At 42.8% G+C, this 16,420-nt stretch overlaps 1 pseudogene; it reads right to left on the minus strand.

Moving 5' to 3' along the window:
• Nucleotides 1–11,073: 11,073 nt before the first annotated feature.
• On the minus strand, nucleotides 11,074–11,659 carry LOC131748682 (peptidyl-prolyl cis-trans isomerase A pseudogene; annotated as a pseudogene).
• Nucleotides 11,660–16,420: the final 4,761 nt, after the last annotated feature.

Consider the following 16,420-nt stretch of genomic DNA (forward strand, 5'->3'; position numbering starts at 1 on the left):
TGCGCAGAAAGGCATTATGATGGTGAAATGTGTTGCCTCCCAAGAGCATTTGTGTTTTAAGCAGTAATTTAAATGGCTGGAGTTCTAACAATGGATTTAAGACACAATTTCAGAGAACCTTTCTGACACTTAACACATATAAAAGCAACTTCTTTCTCCCCTTCCAGAGGAAAGTCCTTGTCTTCTTTTTCACCACTTCCTCCACAAGCTTATTTTATTTTTTCCTCATCCAGAAGAGCTCCTAATCTTCTGACCCTGGAGGTGTAGATTTTAAATAGGTCCACATCTAGCTAAAGACTGCTGTGTTCCATCTGTCTTGTTTCCAGGGCTTCCTCCTGGCTGCAGGAAAAACAGTGGCTTTTAGTGTTGACCCACAGTGCCATCTGCTGCCTGAAAGTGGGAGGCATCACAAGTTTCTTCAGCGCGTATTTTCCAGGAGCAGTTTTTTTCTTAAAGGGGACAAACATCATTTTGGTTTGGTTTGGTTTGCTTTGTTTTGTAACACTCATGAACATATGCACTTCTACGTAACTGAAAACTTTTCCAAAGCTTTTCGTCGGCTAAGAAGACATTGCCCAAGGAGTGGATTCTGTCTCAGGAGGTCTGAATCTGAGATTGTGCATTTCTAACAAGCTCTCAGGTGATGCCAGGGCCCCTGGTCCCGGGACCACATTTGAGTAGCGAAGGGATCGAACAGAGTACGTGCGCATGGGCAGGGGACTTTTACAGATAACCCTCCTTGGAGGTGTAGATTTAAAACAGGTCCAGATCCTGTACCAGATTGCTGTTTGATATTGTGTTTCCGCGGCTTCCTTCTAGCTACGCAGAACAGTCACTTATACTTGTCCCACAGTGCCATCTATTGTCTGAGAGTGGCAGGCACCTGAAAGTTACTTGACTGTGTACAGTGTTTTATCAGGCGAGTTCCTTCTCTAGAATGGAACAGAGATGGTTTCTTTGGTGTTTTGTTTTGGAACACTAATAAACTTCTGCAGCTCTGTATAACTAAAACTTTTTAAAAGCCTAAAAGTACTTTAGGAACATTTAAATGAGGGTTTTAGAATTTCTTTGAGCACATGAATGATTTAAAGTTTTGATTTTCTTTATGTCTTCATTTGACGGTGCCAGAAATGAGGTTTTCATTCAGTTAGGCTGTTGGGGGAGGAAAAATCATTTTCCCTCTACCCTTCTAGGTTCTTGGCTGAGACCTTCCTGTAATATAAGACAGATTAACAAGAGAAAAGCAAAGAGGAGTTTAATAATATATACCGTCCTGTATAAATGGGAGAGACCCAGAAAAAATGCGTAACTCTTGGAAATGGCCCAAGCCATCACCTTAAATACCATCTCCAGCTAAAGACAAAAGAAGATGTTGGTAGGGGTAGGTTATCAGGCAAAGCACAGAAAACAAAGGTAAGGGTGTTATGCAGATTTAAGTCCAAGCCTTGTCAATTGGTAAGCGTTTCTAGAGATTTAGAGTCCTCCTTTTCCTGGTGCAGAGAGGGAGACACCCTTACAAATGGAGGTTTCTCTTATAAACATAAAGGTCTCTTATCAGAAGGTAACTTCTTCTGGGTTTTCAGAGCTTTTCCTGTCTACTGTTTCTTAAAAATAACAAGCTCAAAATAATCCTTATGCCAAAGGGGCATATTTAGGGATAATATATTCTGTTCCCCTTCAAGGCTTTCACCCCATCAGTATTTTTGGAGCATCTACTTGGGGCAAAGTTCTGTGCCTAGACCTCTGCAGGGATTTGTAGGTAATGAGAGCTCCCCAGGGATGGGGCTGGAGCTGTACAAAGTCCAGGTGGAGCGTGAGAGAGCTGCTGGAGAGCCAAGCTTCCCCTTGGGAGAGAGAAAACTCAGAGGAGCTTCTTGCTGCTGTTTGGGGAAAGATACCAGAGAGGGACCATCTCTCTCCTTCCCAGGTCTGGAAAGTAACCATCTCTAGCAGGGGCATTTACAGGCCACACCCAGCATCAGGGCACCAACCAGAAAGCCCCTCTCACCAAAGCATCAGTTGTGGCTTTGAGTCAGGATGCTCTAGTCTGCAAAACCTCCATTGTATTTTGTACAGAAGCAGTGAAAGTGCCTCTCCTTCCACTTGGAGTGACACTTTGTCACAGGGGACAAATTCAGGATTGCTTTGCTGCCAAACTCCTACAGAGTTCATAATGAAACCATTTTCCCACTTAAAAAAAAAATCCTCCTGCCTTACCCACAGGACTTAAGCCTGGTTCTAAGGGAGCAAGGCCACGAGATAAATTTGAGTGATCAGTTTCCTTCTGGGGGTTACCCCTCACAGCGCCAAAGCTCGGTCACTGCACCAAATGTGATGCTCTGTTTCTGTAGGATGAATTTGTTCCTGGGAGGCTCCCCAAGCTGTGCCTGGGTTCGTGCCCTTTCAGTTGCAAGAGTTAGAAACCCAAGTCATCTGGCTTAAGGAAAAAAAGGGGGGGGGCTTGTGTCACTGGGAAATCTGGGGGTGACCCTCAGGCACGGATGGATCCAGGGGCCCACAGGATGTTAACAGAACTTTCTCTGCTTTAACCCTTAGTTCTGCTTTTTTCTCTGCTTGGCTTCATTCTCTCCTCCATGTGATTGGAAACATGAGCAGCAAAATCTTCAGACTTATAGCATTGCAGCTGGAGAGCCAAGGAAAATGAGAGTGAGTCTCATTCCCAGCACCCATATATGTGTTTCTCAGAGATGCATTCTCATGAGATGCAGTCTCAAACAAGCCTCATTTGAGACATATGCCCATCCCTTGAACCAATCAGTGCCTAAGGGGATGTGGTAGTGAAGTCAAGTGCTGCAATAGTCTGCCTCCATGATGGCCCCCAACGATCCCCACCTCTTGGTATGAATGCTCCTGTGTAATGTCCACCCCCCCCACACACATTATATCAGGCTAGTCTGTGCAACCAATGGAAAAACGCAGATGTGCCGATATGTGACTTCTGACACCAGGTTATAAAAGGCCCTGCAGCTTCCTCTGGGTCTTTCTCTCAGATCATTCCCTCTGGGAGAAGCCAGCTGCCATGTCCTGAGGAGAGACCCACATGGTTAGGAACTAAGGTCTCTGGCCAACAGCCAGCAAGGAACTGAGGCGTTTTGCTAACAGCCACTAGCCTTCAGATGATTGTAGTCCTGGCCGACATCTGGACTGCTACCTCATGAGACGCCCTGAGCCAGAGCCACCTAGCTAAACTGCTTCCAAATTCTTGATCCATAGAAATTGTGAGATAATAAATGTTTCCTGTTGTGAGCTACTAAGTTCTACAGGAATTAGTTACGCAACAGTAGATGACTAGCCCATATGCCAACCCTCGTGGTCAGGGAAATCAGGTAATATAGTTGAAAGCCCCATCAAAACCAGAGCCAAACCAAAGGAGCCGAGTGGAAGTTTCCCAAAGGAAAGCTGGGGTGCCAATACCTTAAAAATGGAGATCTTGCTGATCTTTGAAATGATGCTGGACAGGCCAAAATAGCAGTTGTCTAATACCATTCCTCATACAAGCAGCGTTCAGCCACCTGCCAGGCCTTCAAACCTGCGCAGGTTGGCCTGAAGCTCAATGGTGGCCTTGGCTCCAGTTACTACTACTACTACTAGAGGATTAATTATCAAATATACAGAGATATTTCTGGTCCTAGTTTTCCCTGTTACCAAGAGATGGGTCTTGGCTGCCAGCTGGGTGACTATGGACAAGCTACCTGTCTAAGACTCAGCTTCCTCATGTGTAAAATGGGGTAACAGTTGTATCCACCTCTTGGGGTGATGGTGAGGTTTAAATAAACATATGTGCGTAGCCCAATACTTCCCATGTGATAAATCCCAAATATATGTTGCTCTTAGAGTATCTGGATTGGCCCTAAATGCAATCACAAGGGTCCTTAAGAGAAGGAGGCAGAGGGATATTATACACACACAGGAGAAGACAATGTTGCCACGGAAGTAGAGGTTGGAGTGGTGCTGCCATGAGCCAAGGAAAGTTGGCAGCCCCAAGGAGGAAGAGGCAAGAAACAGCCTCCCCTAGAGCCTCTAGAGGGAGCATGGACCTGTTGACAACTTGATTTCAGCCCAGTGAAACTGATTTCAAACTTCTAGCCTCCAGAATTGTAAGAGAATAATTGCCTGTTACTTTAAGCCGCCAAGTTTGCGGTAATTACAGCAGCCACAGAAAACTAATACAGTATTATTATCTAAAAAGTCACCTACAGCTGTCCAGTTCATTGCAGGCAATGTAAAAGAAGATGCAGATGGGCTTCCCTGGTGGCGCAGGGGTTGAGAGTCCTCCTGCCGATGGAGGGGACGCAGGTTCATGCCCCGGTCCGGGAAGATCCCACATGCCGCGGAGCAGCTGGGCCGGTGACCATGGCCGCTGAGCCTGTGCGTCCGGAGCACACGCAGCGGGAGAGGCCACAACAGTGAGAGGCCCACGTACCGCAAAAAAAAAAAAAAAAAAAAAAAAAAAAAGAAGATGCAGAAATGGGAGTGGTTTTGTAATTAGACTTCATTGTTCCTGACCTTTCCTATGAAATATACAGCAATAACCTATATTACAGGTATTCACTTTTACCTTGCAAGCTAAAGAAATAAAAAGAACTTGGCAGAATATTTGACCTGAAAGTTCTAAAGAGAGAAAAAGAGATTTTAAAATGCTGCTTATGCTTCTTTACTACCAATGGCATAAACTTCTGTGAGATCTACTCTCCTAAAAAAAACTTTAAAATGTATAAACACATTAGTTTTGGATCTCTTTTTTGACAATTCTCTTTAGAATGCTTCTTTACCAACTTATCACCTTCAAATTTTGGTGCACTGAGAATATTGCTAGTAAAATTTGTCAGTGGAGCAAAGACTTACCTAAACCATCTATTCAAATTCTGTGTGCAGGCTTCTATTTCAGGAATGTAATTAAAATCCATTACAGAAGATTGAATTCTCACAGGATCTAATCTCTGCTGGCCAATCTCTTTTGTGAATTCCATTCCAATGATATATTAACTACACATTGCATTTAATTAAAACTCCTACTTAGTGGTCCTTCTCCTATGCTTTATGCCTTGATATTCCTAAGGTGAACCTGGCAGTCATTGCTTTGTATGTGCATCATGCGTATGTTTTGTACTTACAGGCAGTTCTACAGTGTAGAAAATTAGAATCTGTGCCTTGCAATTCATAATATCTGGGGGACTCTTTCCAGCAAATGTTGCCCCGTTGATGGAGGATCAGTAGCTCTAATATCTTGCTTCTCACCAAGCCACCTTCAAAACTATCCTATCGGGCTTCCCTGGTGGCGCAGTGGTTGAAAGTCTGCCTGCCGATGCAGGGGACACGGGTTCGTGCCCCGGTCCTGGAGGATCCCACATGCCGCAGAGCGGCTGGACCCGTGAGCCATGGCCGCTGAGCCTGCGCGTCTGGAGCCTGCGCTCCGCAACGCGAGAGGCCACAGCAGTGAGAGGCCTGTGTACCGCAAAAAACAAAAAACTGCCCTATCCTGGGTGCTAAGACAAAGTATGTTAGAAGTGCAGGGCACAGTTGCCTGGGTGTTTTACAGACAAAGACCCAGATGGTACCGCCATAGACACAAGAGCCCCTGCTGCTCATTGATTTCATTGTTGTGTGGGGATACCAAAAACAGAAGCAGATTCTACCTCTCCTTTCGTGGCGTCCCACTAATGACATAATGATGGATCAAATGTTAAAACTTCCAGAGCTTAAAAATCCTGATTTCACAGTAATTGAGCTCCTTTAAAATTGTCATGACAGTGTGACACAATGACAAAGGAGGTTGTTGTGAGAGACACAAACCTAGCAGAACAGCAGCAGGCGAAAGAGAGAGGACTGTAGCCCATGTGCCCAATACATAGACACCATACATGGTAGGTGACTGGGCCAACACTCATGTGCATGAGGGGATCTGAATGGGGGATCTTTTTAAGCATTAAATTATATACCATGATTTTCAATGTTTGGATCATCTGGATCTTGACACCCTTATCTCACGAGTGCTGAAGCTTTATCATGACTTTTCATCTGTGGCCCAATGCATGCTGTTTATCTTCTGCGGCTGACTCTGCTTTGGGCTCGTGTTCAGTTTGTTATAAACTGAAAATAAAATTACGTTTTTATTATTATTATTATTATTATTTTTTTAAACATCTTTATTGGAGTATAACTGTTTTACAATAGTGTGTTAATTTTTCCTTTATAACAAAGTGGATCAGCTATACATATACACATATCCCCATATATCCTCCCTCTTACATCTTCCTCCCACCCTCCCTATCCCACCCCTCTAGGTGGTCACAGAGCACCCAGCTGATCTCCCTGTGCTATGCGGCTGCTTCCCACTAGCTATCTAATTTACATTTGGTAGTGTATATATGTCCCTGCCACTCTCTCACTTCGTCACAGCTTACCCTTCCCCCTTCCCACATCCTCAAGTCCATGCTCTCGTAGGTCTGTGTTTTATTCCCGTCCTACCACTAATCTCTTCATGACAGTTTTATTTAAAATTACGTTTTTAAATATAACTGCTCAGGGTCAGAGACTTGGTGGGTAGTAGGGAAAAGAGAGGTCCCTGAAGCCAGCCAGATCCTTCCATAATGCCACATTGCCTGCTTAGGAGGTGGAACATAGATTTATTCATGTAAGTTATTACTCAGTAGAAAATTCAGAGGCAATACAAGGAGGCAGGTTGTCGGGTTCAGTGATACAATAATATTTTCTCAAATGATCATTGTAGCTGCTACCACAGCTGATAATTACAATTAAACTTCCTTAATGAATATACGAGTAACATTGACTTTGTAGTTGAGCTGAAGCGTATTGTTGTATTTTCTATAATGAAAATCTGTTAAATAAATTAATTGTGTAGATAAGACTATTGAGTGGAGAGGCTGTATTCAATCCCCTTAGAGGCAACCATTTACATACAATATGTAAACACTTGATATGCTAAATATAAGCCCTAAATCAGTATGCTGATGACAAAAATTTTTATCTGTTTGCTAAAATTGGCTTCCTGGGCAAGGCATCATTAGTCCAATTACAGATGCTATTATATATATTCTTGAAAGCATGAAAATGTGTTTTGCTCTAGATCAAAATATTCCTGCTGTTCTCTAAATGAAAATGCTGCTCTTACTTTAATGTACTTATTGAGACTGACTATTTCTAAAGTAATAGAAATCTGGTCTAACCATGTCATTTTATGAGTAGTACACTGAGGCTCAAGAGCTTCAATGATGGAAATATACATCATCTTGTGACAATCAGGCTACTGTCATAGACTTGAGCAGTTTCTTTCATAAGTACAAAGAAGGTTCAAAGTCATTGGCACTTTCCTGCTGCTGCTGCCACTGTAAGCTACTACTTCCGCCATCTAGTCCTCCCCCGTCTATTTGGTTGGTATGGTCGATTGGCACCTGGCATGCATTTCAACCTCCTTCTCATGTGTATGCTGGGTTAAAAAGCTAAAAACTACTTTCCCCAGTGGAAGTGAGATAGGAGGCATCTTCCTGATACTTCAGTGTTACCTCCAACAAGCACAATCCTGAAGACGAGAGGTTTATGCATCCATGATCTGGGGTCTAGTCAGCCTGGTGGATGTCAAGAGGCTGTAGCCATGGAAACTAGATTTTAGCTGTGCATCTGTAACAGGGAAGAGCTAAATTGGACTCCACGTTGGATCTGTTTCTTTGACTTTAACCTTTGTTTTTGAAATTTATTAAATTTATTTATTTTTGGCTGTGTTGCGTCTTTGTTGCTGGGCACCGGCTTTCCCTAGTTGCAGAGAGCAGGGGCTACTCTTTGTTGCGGAGCGCAGGCTTCTCATTGCGGTGGCCTCTCTTGTTGTGGAGCACGGGCTCTAGGCATGTGGGCCTCAGTAGTTGTGGCACAAGGGCTCAGTAGTTGTGGCTTGTGGGCTCTAGAGCGCAGGCTCAGTAGTTGTGGCGCACGGGCTTAGTTGCTCCGTGGCATGTGGGATCTTCCCCGGGCCAGGGATCAAACCTGTGTCTCCAGATTCTTAACCACTGCCACTGGTTACGGAAGTCCCTAATCTTTGCTTTTCTTTGCTTTTGTTATTGTAATCATACATAATGGCCTGCCTCAGGGAACCCTGTCCACCTGTGAGTGGCTGCAAGAAATAAAGAAACTAACACATCCCCTCACCAAGGCTGGTGATTCCAGGAGATGTTTTGCAAGACTGACGGACCTTTTACTTTACTTCCTCACCGCCTCTCCCTCTCTATTCTGCCTTTTTACTTTACTTCCTCACCACCTCTCCCTCTCTGATTCTATAAAAGAAACTGGCATCCCGACCCAGATAAGAAGTTTTTTCAAAGACACTAGTCTGTCATCTTCTCAGTTGGCCGGGTTTCCAAATAAAGTCGCCTTCCTTGCCTCAGCACCTCGTCTCCGATTCATTGGCCTGTCGTGCGGCGAGCTGAGCGAGCTTGGACTCGGTAACACATCCAATCATTATAGTAGCAACTCCTGCTTTTCACCTTCTCCTTCACTGCATTATGCACTTTTCGCCCAGGAAAAAGTGGCCACTAGCACTTCCTTTCTCCCCACTTTAGCTGCTCTGGGCTGCTCTAGGACAGCTGGAGGATCCAGGACTCTGTGTCCACCTTGCCCCTTGCAGTCCTGTAGATGAAAGCTGGTGGGGAGCCCCGGGAGTTTTAATTCTTTTCTTGCAAAAACAAACAAACAAACTTATAATTTCTGGAGAGAAAAAAAAATCTTCCTCATAATACAAATTTGGATAGACAGCATAGGAAAAAAATATGGAGGCACTTGAAAACTTTTGTACTTGATCTGTAAGAAATGAGGAGAAATTAAATGCTTTCAGCGTGATGACAGTGGTGTTTTAGAAAGATAAGTCTAACAAGAATTAAAGGAGAAGAAGGTGCAATCAGGTAAGCTATCTAGCAGGCTATTTTCACAGAGACTTCGTTCATGTGACAGACACTTAATCAAGTTGTTATTATTCCCCAGGCTTTGCACCAGATGCTGAGAATACAGCTGAAGCAAGACTGACTCTGCCTTAGAGAAGTTTATAGTAATTAAGTGAGAAATGACAATCCAGCATAGTAAATGCTGCTAAATAGAGGATACTCTGAAAACACAACAAAGACAAGTCGAAAAAGCAACATGTAAGCTGACATCTGAAGGATGAGGCACATTCTAAGGCTCAGAGTTGAGGGAAGAGAGCTTCTTTGAGGAACTGGAAGAAGTTCGGTATGTCTAGAGCCTCTGAGTTGGAGGGTAGGGAAGAGGAGGGGGAAATAGGGAAATATGAGACTGGGGAGAGAGAATGAAGCCTTGAAAGGCTTTCCAAGCCTGTTAAGAATTTCAGGATTTCTCTAGGGAGCAACAGGTAGCTACTTAAGCAGAGCAGGGACATGATTACTTTTGTACTGTAGAAATTCATTCTGGTTGTCATATGGAAAATGGATCACAGGGGAGGAAACTGGAAGTTGAGAGACCAGCTGGGAGGTTGCTGCCCTAGGCCAGGAGCAAGACAACCGTGGCCTAGATTAGGGCAGCGGCAGATGGCTGTGGAATGGACCCAAAACCCTTTTCAGAGAGGGATCGTCAAGACATCCCTTTGTAGAGTTTTTCTAAAAAAATAATTTTAGTTTTTCAAATTGCATAAGTAGAATTGTGGGCTTTGATACATCTCTCACTTGGCCATGTTGGAGTGGCCTAACCACCGGACAGTATTAACAGGCACCACCATACATTCAACGGCAGCTGCTAGAATGAATGGCTTAGGGCCACAGAGAATATAACCAATTCCTATAGGTAGCCGTGCAAAATTAAATCGATTTTGTGATGCCAAATGTCTTTCTCAGTTCTCCAACTGAATTCTTAGTTTCTAGAAGGCAAGGCTTGTGGTATGAGATGACCCCGGAGAGGAAGGAAGGGGTCAGCTCCTAGGACCTTGTGAAACCCAGTAAGCACTTTTGTCTTTATCTGAAAAACAGTGGGAAACCGTGGAGGGATTCTAGGTAGGGAGTTGACAGAATCGGACATGCTTTTTTTTTTTTTTCACATTAAAAAAAAAAACTTTTTAAACTAAAAATTCCACATACTCAAAGGTATAGAGAATTAGTATAAGAAACCAGCAGATAACCATCACTCCAGTTTTAACAGCTATTAATATTTACCACAGTTGATTCATCTCTCCCTTTTTTCCTTCTCTCTCTCCTTTTCGTTTTCATTTCCTTTTTGCTGTTTAGTTTTTATTTCATAATCATAAACTAAACTTGGAAATCCAGTTAAACTTGGAGGGGGGATAAGGAAAATATGGAACCGAAAGGACTGCAGTGAGAGTGTCACCGAACCCGGGTCCGGCTGCTCTCCGCTTGAAAGCCAATTCTCAAGAGACAAGTGTCGGTAGGAAAGGAAAGGTTGCTTTATTTCGGAGTCTGGCAACCAGGGGCGGGGGAGTGGGGGTGGACACCTGTCCAAAGGCTGACTGCCCCCACTGACAATCAGGGGACAAGAGCTTTTATAAACAGAGAGAGGGGGCTGCCTGCAGAAACAGCACAGTCAGCTCTGACCGTCATCTTGAAACGGGTCATCGGTGGTCTGACCAGCGTCATCTCGATTGTTTTAGGTACAGTTAATCTTCAGTTCCAGGATCGGTTTGTTTCCATTTCTTTGAGGCCAGTAAGAATTGTGGCAGCTTAGGTCATGGCCACAGCCTGCTCTTCACGTAGGTAACTTCTTCCACCTGGTGGGGGTCTCAGTATCTATAAGGCAGCTCACAGGATACGGCTCAGAACATGATCTATAGCCCTTAAGGAGGAACTAAAGGTCCTTGACTATGTTTAATGACTAAACTATTATTATTTGGTCTCCTTTGACTGTTTTCCTTTGTTTCTGCATTTTCTCACTTCTCGGATGAAACTTATTCTTTGGCTAAAGTTTTTCACAGACAAAAGGCAGGCTGAGGACATGGGGGGGGGCGGCAAGGAAAATAGGGTCCTGCTCCTTTTCAAGAGCACAAAGATTATAGGATATTTTGAGAAGATGGGGGTGAAGGCGTGCTCTCCTGAGCTACAGAAGGAATGGTCTGGTGGTTAAGATAAAACACAAGTCAAATATATTAGATTTGTCCACAGTCAGCAATGGTGATCTTCTTGCTGGTCTTGCAATTTCTAGACCCAAAGCACTCCATGGCTTCCACAATATTCATGTGCCCCCTCACCCTGCCAAAGACCACATGTTTGCCATCCAACCACTCAGTCTTGGCAGTGCAGATGAAAAACTGGGAACCGTTTGTGTGGGGGCCAGCATTTGCCATGCACAAGAGGCCAGGACTTGTAGGCTTCAGGAGGAAATTCTCATCATCAAATTCCTCCCCACCGATGGACTTGCCACCAGTGCCATTATGGCATCTGAAGTCACCACCCCGGCACATCAATCCCAGACTTATTCTGTGAAAACAGGAACCTTTATAACCAAATCCTTTCTCCTCAGTGCTCAGAGCACGGAAGTTCTCTTCTGTCTTTGGAAATTTGTCTGCAAACAGCTCCAAGGAGATGTGGCCCAAGGGCTTGCCATCGATGGCGATGTTGAAGAACACGGTGGGGTTGACCATGACTGGGCGGCGCAGGAGGCTCAGGGGCAGCAGTGTCTGCAAGGTGTCTCTCTCTCTCTCTTTTTAAAATTGAAATGTTTAAAAATAAATCCCATACTTTATGATATTTTACCTCTGAAAACTTCAGTGTGCATATCTAATAAATAAGAACAATTTCTCAGGACCTCCCTGGTGGTGCAGTGGTTAAGACTCCGCCTGCCGATGCAGGGGACACGGGTTCGAGCCCTGGTCCGGGAAGATCCCACATGCCGCGGAGCAACTGAGCCCGTGCGCCACAACTACTGAGCCTGTGCTCTAGACTCTGTGAGCCACAACTACTGAGCCCGTGTGCTGTAACTACCAAAGCCCACGCGCCTAGAGCCCGTACTCCGCAACAAGAGAAGCCACCGCAATGAGAAGCCCGAGCACCACAAGGAAGAGTAGCCCCCGCTCGCGGCAACCAGAGAAAGGCCACACGCAGCAACGAAGACCCAACAGAGCCAAAATAAATAAATAAATAAAAGGAAACTGTCAAACTGTTTGCCAAAGTCATACATCTCCATCATTTGTATATAGGAATTTTTCAAAAAAAAACCACCACAATTTCTCATGTAACCACAATACCATTATCACATCTAATAAAATTAACAATAATTCCTTAACATCATCTAATACCTACTCTATATGCCCCAATAGTCTAAAAAAATGCCTTTTGTTACTGTTGGTTTTTTGGAATTAGGATCTAAATAAGGTCCACACATTGTGTTCATTAGGCCTTTTATTATTTTTTAAAATTTATTTATTTTATTTATTTTGGCTGTGTTGGGTCTTCCTTGCTGCGCGCAGGCTTTTCTCTGGCTGCCGCGAGCGGGGGCTACTCTTTGTTGCAGTGCACGGGCTTCTCATTGCGGTGGCTTCTCTTGTTGCGGAGCACGGGCTCTAGGCACGTGGACTTCAGTGGTTCTGGCACGTGGGCTTCAGTAGTTGTGGCTCGCGGGCTCTAGAGTGCAGGCTCAGTAGTTGTGGCGCACGGGCTCAGTTGCTCCGCGGTATGTGGGATCTTCCTGGACCAGGGCTCGAACCCGTGTCCCCTGTGCTGGCAGATGGATTCTTAACCACTGCGCCCCCAGGAAAGCCCTATTAGGCCTTTTAAATCTCTTTTACTTTACAACAGTCTTCACTCCCTCTTTTTGTTTCATGCCTTGACTTTTGGAGGAAACCAGGTGAGTTGTTTCACGGAATATTTAACCCTCTGAATTAGTCTGGTTACTTCCTTATTATGTGTTTAATTTGTTCCTCTATCCCTCATATTTCCTCTAAAGTAGAAGGTAGATCTAAAGGCTCGATTGGATTAAGGCTCAATGGTTTGGAGAACACAGCATTTCATAGGCAATTCTATGTACTTCTTCCTGATCACATCAAGAGGCATAAAATGTCTGTCATCCCCCTTTTAGGCTGAACACTGGGTTCAGGTGATGACAGTCTGATCCGTCCATCGCTTGTCCTTTACAAACAGTGAGTAGTCAATCACGTGATACTTTGGCCTCCTGATATCGTCTAGTTCCACGGCCGCCTTTCCTTTAATGGTTTTATCATCCCTTGATGATTATTATCTGTATCAGTTAATTCATTAGGCGTGTCAAAAGTGGTGATTTTATAATTCTGTCATTCCTCTTGTGCTTATTAGCTGTAATTCTTCTGTGGGGAACTTTTTTCCATCCATTAGGACTATTTGGCAATCCTAAAACAGGATCATTATTCTTAATAAAGACTGATCCTATCCCCTTCATTACCAATTTTCAAAGCAAGGTGTTGATGACCGAGCTACTTCCAATGGCAACTAGTAAGTCTATTTGTTTGTTTTGGCTTTCTCTTCCTTTTCATATTATCAATTCGAACTCATGGATTTTTATACACTCAATGTGTTTTAATCCATTCTATCATTATTTTTTATGCCCAAATTGTCTCATTTTAGGCCATTGGGGGCCATTCAAGGTGGTTCCTGTTTCCTTTTTTCCTTCCTGTTTCCTTCTGACAGACTTCTTAGTCTTTGATAGCTTCCTTGCTACCTGGCAGGAAAAGGGTTATCTCATGCATTTCATGCCACTGACCTGGAATCAGCCATTTCTCCGTGGAGCCCTGGTTCCTTTTAATGGAGAGTGGCATTGAAAGACCAGAGCCTGAGTGGTACGAGTAGATTTGCTTTTGAGTAGATCACTTAGACTACATTGAGAAGAACAGGAATCTAGGAGGACAGAGTGGATATAGGGGCACCGGCTAGGAAGCTATTGCAGTAGCCAAGGTCAGATGGCTTGGATGAGGGAGGTAGTGCTGGAGATACGGTGAAGTGGATGGACTTAAAAACTATTAAGGAGGTGCAATTGACAAGGCTTAGTGAAGGATTGAAAATGATGGATGACAGAGAGGGAGACACCAAGGTTGACTTGTAGCTTTCTGGTTGATTGATTTCTGGGAATCAGTTGATAGAATTGATACTCAGAGCGCTGGTAGGATCAATTGATTCTTTCAATTCCAACTGAAAAAATAAAAATGGTAGATTGATATTTTCACGGAGAAAAAAGAATGTTGGAGAAGACCCGGTATGTGTGGGAAGATCATAAATTCAGTTTAAGGCCTGATGAGTTTGAAGAGCCTTTGAGTCATGCAAGAGATGTCAAGTAGAAGGTGAATACAGATGTCTGGCACTCACAAGAGAGGCCTGGAATGAGCATAAAAATGTGTGTGCAAGTCATCTATGCATAAGTGGTAATCTTTTTTCTTAAACTCTGGTTCTTTATATATTACGGAAATTAATTATGTGACTGTAATTTATGTTACAAATATTTTCTACTAGTCTACAGTGTGTCTTTAAACCTTTAGTGTCTTTAAAAATGGGACAGAAGGCTTAATTATTACTTAGTCAAAATTATGAATATTTCCCTTGATGGTTTGTGAACTTTTTTCTTCTTCAGGATGAACAACTCTGCATCAGGTTTACAAACATGTTCCTATATATATACTTTTAATATTTTCAGAGTTTTTTTTTTTTTTTTTACAGTTACACCCTCAATCCATCTGGAATTCCTTTTTGTTTATCATGTGGAGTAGGAGTCCTTTTTTCCCCCAATGGATAGCTAATCATTCCAACACTTCTGACCAGGCTGTCCTTTGAAATACCACCTTTATCATACGCTAACTTTTCACATACATAAGTCTATTTCCAAACTCCTTATTCTGTTTCATTGATTTGGTTTCTTCATCAGTACCTTGTTGTAGAGAACATTTTGAAATCTGATGAAGTGTTATCATCTCTAGTTGGGTATTATTAAATTCTAGTTCTGAGATTTAACCTTCTTCTTTTGTTAAAGAATCCGCAAGGTCCGTTCTCTGCTTGCATTTGTCATTACAAAATCTCATTGTACACATTATAGTTCCCAGGTTTACTGGACATTTTCCTTTATATTTTAGGTTGAGAAAGGATTATAATCTTAGCATCAGTCTTTCTTAAATCACACCACGCTGGTGTATCCTGGGATACTTTCTGTCATCCAACCCTCTCCATGGGGTCTAGATTCTGGTGAATTTCTAATAGTATTCATTTCTTTTTGATCTTGGGTCTATGTTTAGGAGTCTTTCTATGTTAATTTTGATTGCTCTCTAGCCATCCATTAAGTACCTCCTTTAGACTAGGAAACTGAGTTATCTCAGCCTTTTCATATTTAATTGAATGTCATCAAATGTTAGCTTTGCTTTTATTCTGACAGGTGGGCAAACTCTTACCATTATTAGAATTTAAGCAGCAAAAGAGCACAGAGGAGAATGTCTAACTTTTCAGCAACTTTTAGGTTGCTTTTAGAAAAATGTTTTTCACTGCCCCCAGACCATTAAGAAAGTATTTGTGTGAGTGAAAGTTTTGTGTGAAGCTAACTTTGTAGCTAGGAAAGGAGGGTGGCTTGATTGCTATGGCTTGCCTAATGCATTTTTTTTAAACTAGAAAAATGAAATATAACATCTTTTAACTTGAAAAGAAAAAGAGCATGACGTTAATCTGATCAAGATGTCACTAGTAAACGTTTTCACTGTTCATCAAAATCCTTATCACTTAAACTATTGTAAGGATTTTTTTAATGTGAAAAACGCAACACAAATTAGTTATACAAATAGCCTTTGTCAGAAGGCCTTCCAGCCTGGAGTCTGCCACATGTACAGAATTTTGAAACCGATTAGACTTCAGTCCTTTTACAAAAGGAGCTTAAAAAAAAACCCCCACTCATCTACATACTGATGAGACAAGTCATTTGCATGTTCACTGAGTGTCTCATAAATCCCCAAATTCACCTTGGCCACCCTTACAAAACTCCATGATATATTTGTACATTTTTCCCCTCAGTCCTTTATAGGGGCTACAGCGACTTCTTTGTCTCTTGCCCGAACTTTTCTCGCCTGAAAACTCCAATTCACTTATTGAGATCCAGTTCAAATGTCACCTCCTCTGAGAAGCCTACTTTTATTTTCCCGGGCAGAATTAGTCACTTTTCTCATAGTAGACCTTCCTTACTTCTGTAGGTATCAGTTTACTTGTTTACTCAGAGTTCCTCAGCACCAAACAATATTCCACGGTCGTTGTGCTCAATAAATGGAATGAATGAAGGAATAGTAAAAGCTGAGGCTTTCTTATCTTTCTCTTCTTGATATTCCAGTCCTTATCCTTTTCCTTAATATGCTCTCAGAATTTTTTCAATAATAATAATAATGTCTTGTTGTTTATAGTGTTTTATATTTTCTCAGGTAGTTTCATCCATTTCTTTTCAGCCTTTC

The sequence above is a fragment of the Kogia breviceps genome, chromosome X, assembly GCF_026419965.1.
Source record: "Kogia breviceps isolate mKogBre1 chromosome X, mKogBre1 haplotype 1, whole genome shotgun sequence".
NCBI classification, from domain to species: domain Eukaryota; kingdom Metazoa; phylum Chordata; class Mammalia; order Artiodactyla; family Physeteridae; genus Kogia; species Kogia breviceps.